Raw genomic sequence first — 9953 nt, 5'->3', positions numbered from 1 at the left:
TTTAGGTATCTTTTTCAGACATCCTAATTCTTTATAACCAATGGCTCTGATACCAAGTTCTGTAACACCCCGTAACCGCAGCGGAAACGTACACGGGATGCAACAGACACATCTGATATCAACAGCATTGCTTATAAAGAAAATACCACTACATTAATTTATAACATATTACATTTTTGCGAGTTTCATTACTGTCTAGGTGTTACACACATATTTTACCGATAAGGACAATTTAATAAATTCATTACAAAACATAGAGCAGCAAGCTTCCAACAGGTAGCACAGATAGTTAAGCACATATCAATCATTCCAACTTGGGCATACCTAGAAAACATGTAAAGAAAACGGGTCAACTACGAATAGTTGGTGAGTTTCACTAATTTAAATAAACACTGACAAATCATTTTAATAATCATTTATTAACAATATAATCATGCTGGGAACTATGTTACCCCAGGACATTTCCATTAACTTTCTGGGAACTATGTTACCCCAGAACAAAAATAACCCCTGGGAACTACGTTACCCCAGAACAATAATAACCCCTGGGAACTATGTTACCCCAGAACAATAATAACCCCTGGGAACTATGTTACCCCAGAACAATAATAACCCCTGGGAACTATGTTACCCCAGAACAATAATAACCCCTGGGAACTATGTTACCCCAGAACAATAATAACCCCTGGGAACTATGTTACCCCAGAACAATAATAACCCCTGGGAACTATGTTTACCCCAGAACAATAATAACCCCTGGGAACTATGTTACCCCAGAACAATAACACATGATAAACATTTTGTATATTCTGTGCATCAGACCATATATATAAAATGTACAAGTATTTCCATACGATCGGTATGTACTTAAATACTTAAATAAGACATGTTTTCCGCCCCGGGAAAATATAATTAAAACAATTCATTAAAAGGGGCTCGTGAAAACTCACATTTTTGTGAGTCGGTGAGTAATATAAGGAACAGCTACGTGCCTGGATCTGTAATATAATATCTAGTCGTTACTATATAATTCCCATAACTTAAATACGTATCAATCGGTACATCTGGGAACATTGTTAACCCAGTACTGTACTCGATTCAGGGACAATGTTAACCCCGTGACACTTCTAAGGACTCAGATTGTGACATTGCTTAGAGTTTGACAGTCAATTTAGTTAAGTGATGAAATTATAGCTCGGTTTGACACCCCGTTTGGCCGTGGGGCCCGTTTCCGGTATTTCGGTGCCGGAAACGGTATAATCGGGTAAAATTACCCAAATCATCCGAATTATTTTCGGATGATTTATTTTTACTTAATTTACTTAGATTTATGAAATAGTCCATTTTAGAGTTTTCATGTACCAGTCAGCTCGCTTATGCGAACCTTGCCGGTTTACACGTTTTAAGCTTTAAAAACTGTTTTTATGTTCTTTTTAGCACAAATAATTACCCGATTAGTCTCGGGTCTTGAAATTTTGCACAAAACTTAATTTGACAGTAAGGAATTTTGTAAAAATTTTCCAGATTTATTTTCTTATATTTACATTTATTTATCTATTTTTAAATCTTATTAAAATACTAAATATATCAAAAATACCAAAACACTTTAGAAAAATCCCAACTTTTTCTGGGATGATCTCTATCATCCTCATAACCTTCTGGAATTTTCCCAGATTTATTTTCCTATATTTACATTTATTTATCTATTTTTAGATCTTATTAAAACACTAAATATATAAAAAATACCAAAACACTTTGGAAAAATCCCAAATTTTTCTGGATGATCTCTATCATCCTCATAACTTTCTGTAATTTTCCCAGATTTATTTTCCTATATTTACATTTATTTATCTATTTTTTTTAGATCTTATTAAAACACTAAATATATCAAAAATACCAAAACACTTTAGAAAAATCCCAAATTTTTCTGGGATGATCTCTATCATCCTCATAACTTCCTGGAATTTTTCCAGAATTTAAAACTTATTTTTCAAGCCATTTTCACCCAAAACCGAGCTAGAAAGCCCTAGAACTCGTTTCACCGAAAAGCCTACTTAGACTTTTCCAACTGAGCTCAAATTTTGTGGGTGACTTTTATATGTTATAAAAGCTTATCTTAAATTTTCCAGAATTTTTCATCATGTTTTGCTATTTTTCACTATTTTTGGCCAAAACCGAGCATTAAATTCACCAAATATTCATCTTTTATCCAAAAATTACCAAAAATTCACAGATCTCATATTTTCATGTGTAGATCATCTCTGTGAAATTTCGTGACCCAACTCTAAGCACACAACAATCTGTCCATTTTTCATAAACACACGAAAACCGAACTATTTTGTGTTTTCTAGCTTTAGATCGCAAGGATCTCGGTTTCTAGCCTTTGCTAGCCGCTAGATACAACACTTACAAGCACATCAACACCACACCAAGCAAGTTATACCCACAATCAAGCCATTTCTTTCCTAGTGTCGGTTAAAACATCAAAACAACGATTTTGACCGTAAAAATCCGTTCTCGACTCTTTTTACTCCTTTCTTGGACCAAGATCCCTTGTATAACATGTATACATCTCTTGATCATGCAAGAGTCGGTTTCATCTCGGGTTTTCACCCGTCTTTCACATGAAAAACTCATTTTCACAAGATTTTAACCGTAAAATTTCATTCTAAACTCTTTTAACTAATTACTTAGATCAAAATCCTTTGTATAACTTGTATACATCCTTTGATCACACGAGAATCAGTTTCATCTCGGGTTTTCACCCATTTTTCACATGAAACCTCCTTTTCTCCATATTATAGAATCAAAACCAAGAATCAACCATAAAAACATGTTTTATACCTTCAAATCTTTGGTTGGAGATCAAGAAAATGGATGGATGTTTGAAGGTTGAGAGAGTTTGAGAGAATTGATGTGAAAAAAAAAAAGAAATGTAATGTGTAAAGGGGGTGTGGGTGGCCGGCCTAAAGGGGGTGTGGGGGGGGCCACAAGTTTAATATTAGCCACACATTTGGATTACACAATCCGGATAATGTTGTGGATAGTCTGGTTCAGTTCGTTTCTCATTTAAACTCGTAATTCGGCTTGAAACGAAATTAAAATGGTCGTTTTTCGGGTTAAAGTAAAATTTTCATAAAACTGATTTAAAAACTTTCAAAACTTAACCCATGACATTAAAACATCATATCATTAATAATTACGCATCTTTTTCGCTTGATTGATCGTCTCTTGCTTGGTTTGGTGTTAAAGGTTTCGTTTATCGTACCGACGTACTAATAAATCGAAATCCTTTTTCTGTGCTATAATTCACTTATCCCGAAGCATTAATACCTCGTAAATATCACTAAACATTATATACTTCGTCTATATGGTAATTCCCGATTCGTTCGTGTTTCAATAATCGTTCATTGGTTAATTGTAATTCCAATATGATTCACTATATAATTGAGTATGATTCATACTGTGAACCATATATATTCATATAAACGTGCTATAACTCATATAATCAATATTAAATAACACGTAAATAGTATATTCCGGCTAGGGTATACCTGAATTTGCCGGAATCGTTACAGTAGCATAACCCACTTTTTGGTCAAGTCGGCACTCGCTAATTTGGATAACCTTATCCATGGCGGTTATCCATTGAAGAGTAGCGATTGCGTCTCTCAGACCAGTTAGCTTTGGCGGGTCACAACCATTGAATGACTTGTAGTTACACCCGCCTCAGCCTCTCCTCCTGTCATCAACCTTCACAGACCTGACCTCACTCGAGTCGCCTTTCTCTCTCTCGTCATCCTTATTTCTGTTCTCTCCTGACCTCTCAGCAGTTCTTGCATGGATTCCAATAGACTTTTCAGTTGTAATCTTTTATGGCAGTAGCTACAGCTTTATCAATGGTAGCCTGAACGGCAGGGTCAAGCTGATACCCTTCATTTTGGCTGGGCCCTCACAGGTTTTCACTTACTCCTTCTTTTGATTTAACAATCGGTTCTTCAGATGGTGGTCGGACAGTTCACGGCCTACCACGACGCCCTGTACGACCTGTTTGTCCAGTAGTTTTCTTCGCTCCAGCCATTTGTATTCTATAAGGAAACACAAAAATCATCACTCGATGAACTATTTAGTACAAGGATAGTAAGGCTAATAGGTAATAACAGTGGCCAGTTGTGATTAGCTGATCACGTTACTCTCCATGTCCTATACACTCCCCTTCGTGATTCCACTTGTGCTAGTTCTACTTAAACGGTTAGACACTTAAGCATTTCATATAATCACATACTCCTATCTCTCGCAATTAGCTAACTTCCTTACACATTTTTACATTACACATGGAATTAATCATGTACTTTACCTTTACTTAGCTTTCTTGAGTGACACATGGCTTTTTTGAGCTGGCATCTTCTTTCTTTTCTTACATAAATCCCATTCTCTATTAGAGTCTAAGCATGAAGGATGCTTAATTCCCTCGAACTTATGCTCTGATACCAACTTGTAAGGCCCCGTTATCGGTGCCTCACTTTGGACGTCGGATTTACTCATAAACACATTTCTAAATATCATAGTTAAATAAAACTTTCGCGAAATATTAAAACTTTCAAATAACATTTTACATCATTACAAACTTGTCTTAATCAAACATCTTTTTGTCTTTCAAATTAAAACATCATTCATAAATACTTCATAAGTCATCGGATGCCATCTTCTTATTCTTCTGCCATGTGTCCTCCTCAAGCTAGCTACCTCATCCTACTCACTTGCGTGCATAATAAAATTCAGCTATGCTGAGTGAGTTCTAGTTAATCAGGAAACATACAATATATTCATAATTACATACTTAACCTGCTTGGCTTTCTTTAATGAATATACACAAATACATACTTTCGTTCATACTTAATACTTTCATACTTTGTTCATTATATGCTTACTTACCTTCATACTTTCTTTCTTTCATATTCATACCTTACGTTTTAAAGAGCATTTCGCCCTACTTTCCTCGAGTATTATTAAGGCCCGGTTCCCTCTTGCCTCGAATATTATTTGGGTTCGGTTCCCTCTTGCCTCGAGTATTATTAGGGCCGGTTTCCTCTTGCTTCGAGATTATTAGGGCCCGGTTCCCTCCTGCTTCGAGTATTGTTGGGGCCTGGTTCCCTTTTCTTCTATATGCCTTGCCTTACCTTTCTTGTCTTTATAATATAATATTCATACCTACTTTATTTTACATACTCATTTCATACTTACTAAACATTACCTTCCTTGACAATACGTGCAATATCCGAAGATCATTCATGTACCGTAAAGCATGCATTCATAACATACATATAACTATCACATTCATCATTATGGCATACACTTACCACTTAAGGTAAGTGTATTAACAATCACAATGAGTATGCACACAGCCCCGAAAATATAACAAAGAAATGGGGCAAGAAACTCACATGTCTCTTGTTTCTTTCTGAGTTTATTGTAATCCCCTTCCTTAACTGAGCACGGCTAACTGTACATCAATCATACGTATCAATTATCTAATCTCATACTATTCCTTTAAGTTTCACCAGAAATGGTTAAGTCTGGTCTATTCTAATGGCCTTGTAAGGCATTGCATTTGAATTGGCATGGCAAGGCATTGCATTCGAATACAATGTATTCGAATTCATTGGTATTCGAATAGATTGGTATTCGAATGGACTTTTGGTTAGAATACATGGTTGCATTTGAATGCCCGTTTGTTCGAATGGTCATCACTTGTATAACCTTTCTTTTCTTCTGAATTCGAATAGAGGATGGTATGCGGATACATATGTATGTGAATACATAATGCATGCGATTACATGATGTATGCGAATGCATGATGTATTCGAATGCATAATGTATACAAATACATAATGTATGCGAATACATAATGTATTCGAATACATAATGTATTAGAATATGTACTATATTCGAATAGAACTTGTGTTAGCATACTACTTGTAACTTGAATTTGAATTAACCAACTTGACATGATTAGAATTGGCATAGTGTTAGAATTTGTATGTGAATCCTCATGTTTCGAATAGATATGTGTTAGCATACGGCTTGTATTCGAATGTTCAGGGATTCGAATTGGCTTGCCCACATAATCTTGTATTCTCTTTCTACTTATTTCTTTCATGTATTCGAATAGAAGGAGAAAGATTCATATGCACCCACTAGCCCTTGTATGCGAGTGGTAACTCCATTCGAATACATCCTCGGGGTTACTGCACACTCATTTATTTCCATTGTCATTGTATATTTTAACATCTATATCCCTATTATGGTTCCATATCAACCCTTAACCAAATCCATATCCTCCTTTGCCTAAGATCTAGTCCGGGTGTCCATAAAGCTTGAACCTTTATGGTCCCAACCCCATTTAGGCTAGATCTAGGGTTTTTAACATGAACCATATATATTAACAAGTTTGTCATGTCCATTTTAAACATCAAGTTTACATTTTTATGATACAGCTATACCCGATTTGCTCTAGGGGGTAAGTTTTAGGGCAAACCGATCATAAAAACATAACCTTTATACATGAGACGTACCTTTTTTGGTGCTTGTTAGGTTACGTTAGCTTCGGTATGCAACAATAAGCTCGTATCTTGCTTGTATAGTCAATATCTACAAGAATCCAAACTCGGTTTAGCCTTGGATCTTGGTCTTGGGTCACCGCCGATTGCTATGGAGGGTTTGTGTGTGTTTTAGAGTGTGTAGGGGGGCTAGGAGATAAGAATGAGGGATCTAAGGTTTTAGGGAGGTTTAAGAAGTATTTATACTCTCTTAAGCCCATGGACCTAAGGCCCATCTCCACCCCTTAATCCATCTTTCATTAACCAAGTCCATACTCCTTTATTATGTTTAATCTTAATTTAATATTAACACACATTTAAACAAACATAATATCCTTTATTTATTATTATAAAAATAAGGATGTTACAGAAGTCGTAACATTTGACGGTGCAGGTACGTCCCGTCGGACCCTCCCACTATGTGTATGCGTATGCGTAACTTCCACCATAAAAACAGTAAACATGTTGTAAGCAAGTTCACGTATATTCATAAACAATATGCAAGAATAATATTAACATGTACGATAAATGTGAATCGTTTTGTAAATAAATACATAACTAACGAAATAAAACTTTTGACATGCTACACCCCAAAAATATAAAAGAGTTAAAAATGGGTTATGAAAAACCCACGTGTTTGGTAAGTGAGTCGAGAGCGAAAAATGCATTTAAGCAAGTGAACCGACAAAGTTCGGTTCAACGAACGACCATAGATAAATAAATAGCTAGGCTTAAAAAGAATTTGCTAAAAGAAAGTAATATGACGAGGGCATTCGGTTTATGACAAAGCAATTTATAAAAAAAAATACATTTTGGGTTTATTAAAAAAAGATTTTGGTTATTTGATTTGTTAAGTTAATTTATTTTAGACTTAGAAAAATAAATGAGTTATAATAATTATTAATTAACTTAGATGAGTCCGGTTTGTTCCAACCGAATAATTAATTAGGAAAAATGGTTTAATAAGTGATTCCTTTTTGAGTCGGACACGAACCCGGTTATTGAGTCGGGTTTGTGCGTAACATTATTTGAAAAAGATGAAGTAGTATGTTAAATAAAATGTTTGTTCTTGATTATTAGTTTGTAAAAATAAAAGTTGGCTTTTAAAACAAAAAATTCATAAACCGAACATAAGCGAGCCGATTACAAAGGATTATATGTCTCCATGAATGTCGTTTGGGTTGTAATCATGAAAACAATCGTTATGCATAATGACAAGAAATAAACATTACCCGGGGATTGGATCACAAAAGAAAAAGAAAATAATAATTCTTGAGCAATTGTCTTTTGAAAATCAAACTTGAGACTTGAGAGAAATTGACAAGCTTGAATGATTTTGAATGTAAATTAGTTGTGCAAAGAATGTAGAGAATGAGTGAGCTTTATATAGGCTAAAAATCGTTAATAACAAGGTTAAAGGGAGTTAATTTGATGGCTAGTCATAAGGCTTGAAATCATTGATTTTTACTAATTGAATTTTTTTATAACCCATTAAATGTCTTTGACTCAATTGATTAAATAAAGATGATATAATACTTAGAATTAAATTTGTACTATCATGAATAATAAATAACATTATAAACATAAACAACATCATGAACATAAATACAAATACAATTCACCATTTTATTAATAAATGAGTATCTGAAAGGTGTAGAATATTTAAAATGGGTCGGGATCTCGGGTTTCAAAAATGACAAATGTCACAGGATTCACAACTTTTAGAAATTTCGTCCCGAAATTAAATTAAAAATAAAATAAAGAAAACAACTACTACATGGAGTTGTTAAAAGTTTTAACCAATTATATATATATATATATATATATATATATGAAAAATAAAATCATTAAATAAATAAATTAATAACACTGATCTTTGAATAACTTAAAAAAACACCACAAATGGGATGTATGGCAAGAGCACTTATATATAGGATGTACCGGCGGCGTATCCACCATGCACTTATCATACTGCATTTGTCCCATTTCCCCAAATCATTCCAAGTTCCGAGTTATTCCACACAACCAAACTTATTATGTTTTCCATGCGAGGACTTTGATAATTACGTGTCGGCGCATAATTACCTTTATCGTCGGATGCTCTACATAATGCGTCCCAATGTGTGGGTTTTAAGATAAATAAATAAATTCTTATATGAAAACTTGTAAATCAAGAACAATGAACTATAAGGATCCAAACTAACAAAAAAATATATAAACAAACCCTTGGGGTCAAGGATTACGCCAAAATATTAGGTAAAAGTTAATAAATTAAACTATTGAAGTTTAACAAAATAAACGATGCCATTGGGGTTTAAAACGAAATTAACAATGTTATTAAGGTTGAAACGATATAATCAATGTTATTGAGGTTTAAAACGAAAACGAAACTATTGAAGTTAAAATGAAATAAGTGAATCTCTAGAGTAGCACAAAATGATAAACATAATGAATGAAACATTAAAGTCATGAATATCGCAATAAATAAATGAAATATTGTGGGTCAAAAATAGCTGGGTGACTTGAACTAATAACATATAACCAAATAAGTCGATACAACGTTGATTTCAAGAATAAATGACACTTTTGTTGTCAAAATATCAAAATAGATTAAGTTTTTTAGGCCAATAATGACACGCTAAACAAGTGAAACTTCATATAAGATAAACTATCAACATGAATAAATGTAACATTGAGATTAAGAGTAATAAAGTGAACAGTTGAAACTTCGAGATTGAGAATAGCAAAGTAAAACATTGGACTCAAATTGATGAAACATTAAGATCAAGAATAACAAGATGGTTCGATAAAACATTGAGTGGGAAAAGAACCAAACAAATAACCAAAACAATTCATGTAAAGTAAATATAAAATGAGCATGTGACTTCTACTAGATAGCTATAATCATAGTCCTGGTTATAAATAAACGAATTCGTTTAGAGGTAGCCGGCAAAAATTGCCAAAGGTAGAAATATGGTTTCTATTAGATAACTATGTACACAACCATGTTTATAGTCCCAACTTCCACTAAACGATTACATTCATGGGAAATCGGTCATAGACCGCGATATTGAGGTAACAAAACTAAACCATTTAAAAAAATTAGTTAATCCCATGCTTTTGGAGTTTTTCTCAAATTAGATTAGTGTTTGGAGAAAAAACTATTTACCATTTTAGTGTTTATTCAAGACTATTTATCAAATTAATGATTTTTTTATTTTATATATTTTTTATTTATTGATCAACATAATAGAGTATTTTAATTTTTCTATAGAGTTAATTTATAAACGATTTACCATTTTAGTATTCATTCAAAACTATTTACCAAAGATTTGTATATATATTTTATCCGTT

This window comes from Bidens hawaiensis, unplaced genomic scaffold, assembly GCF_021521415.1.
Source record: "Bidens hawaiensis isolate Kalapana, Puna unplaced genomic scaffold, B.hawaiensis_p1.1 tig00073991_1, whole genome shotgun sequence".
NCBI lineage: Eukaryota > Viridiplantae > Streptophyta > Magnoliopsida > Asterales > Asteraceae > Bidens > Bidens hawaiensis.
Note: the sequence above shows the minus strand (reverse complement) of the source record.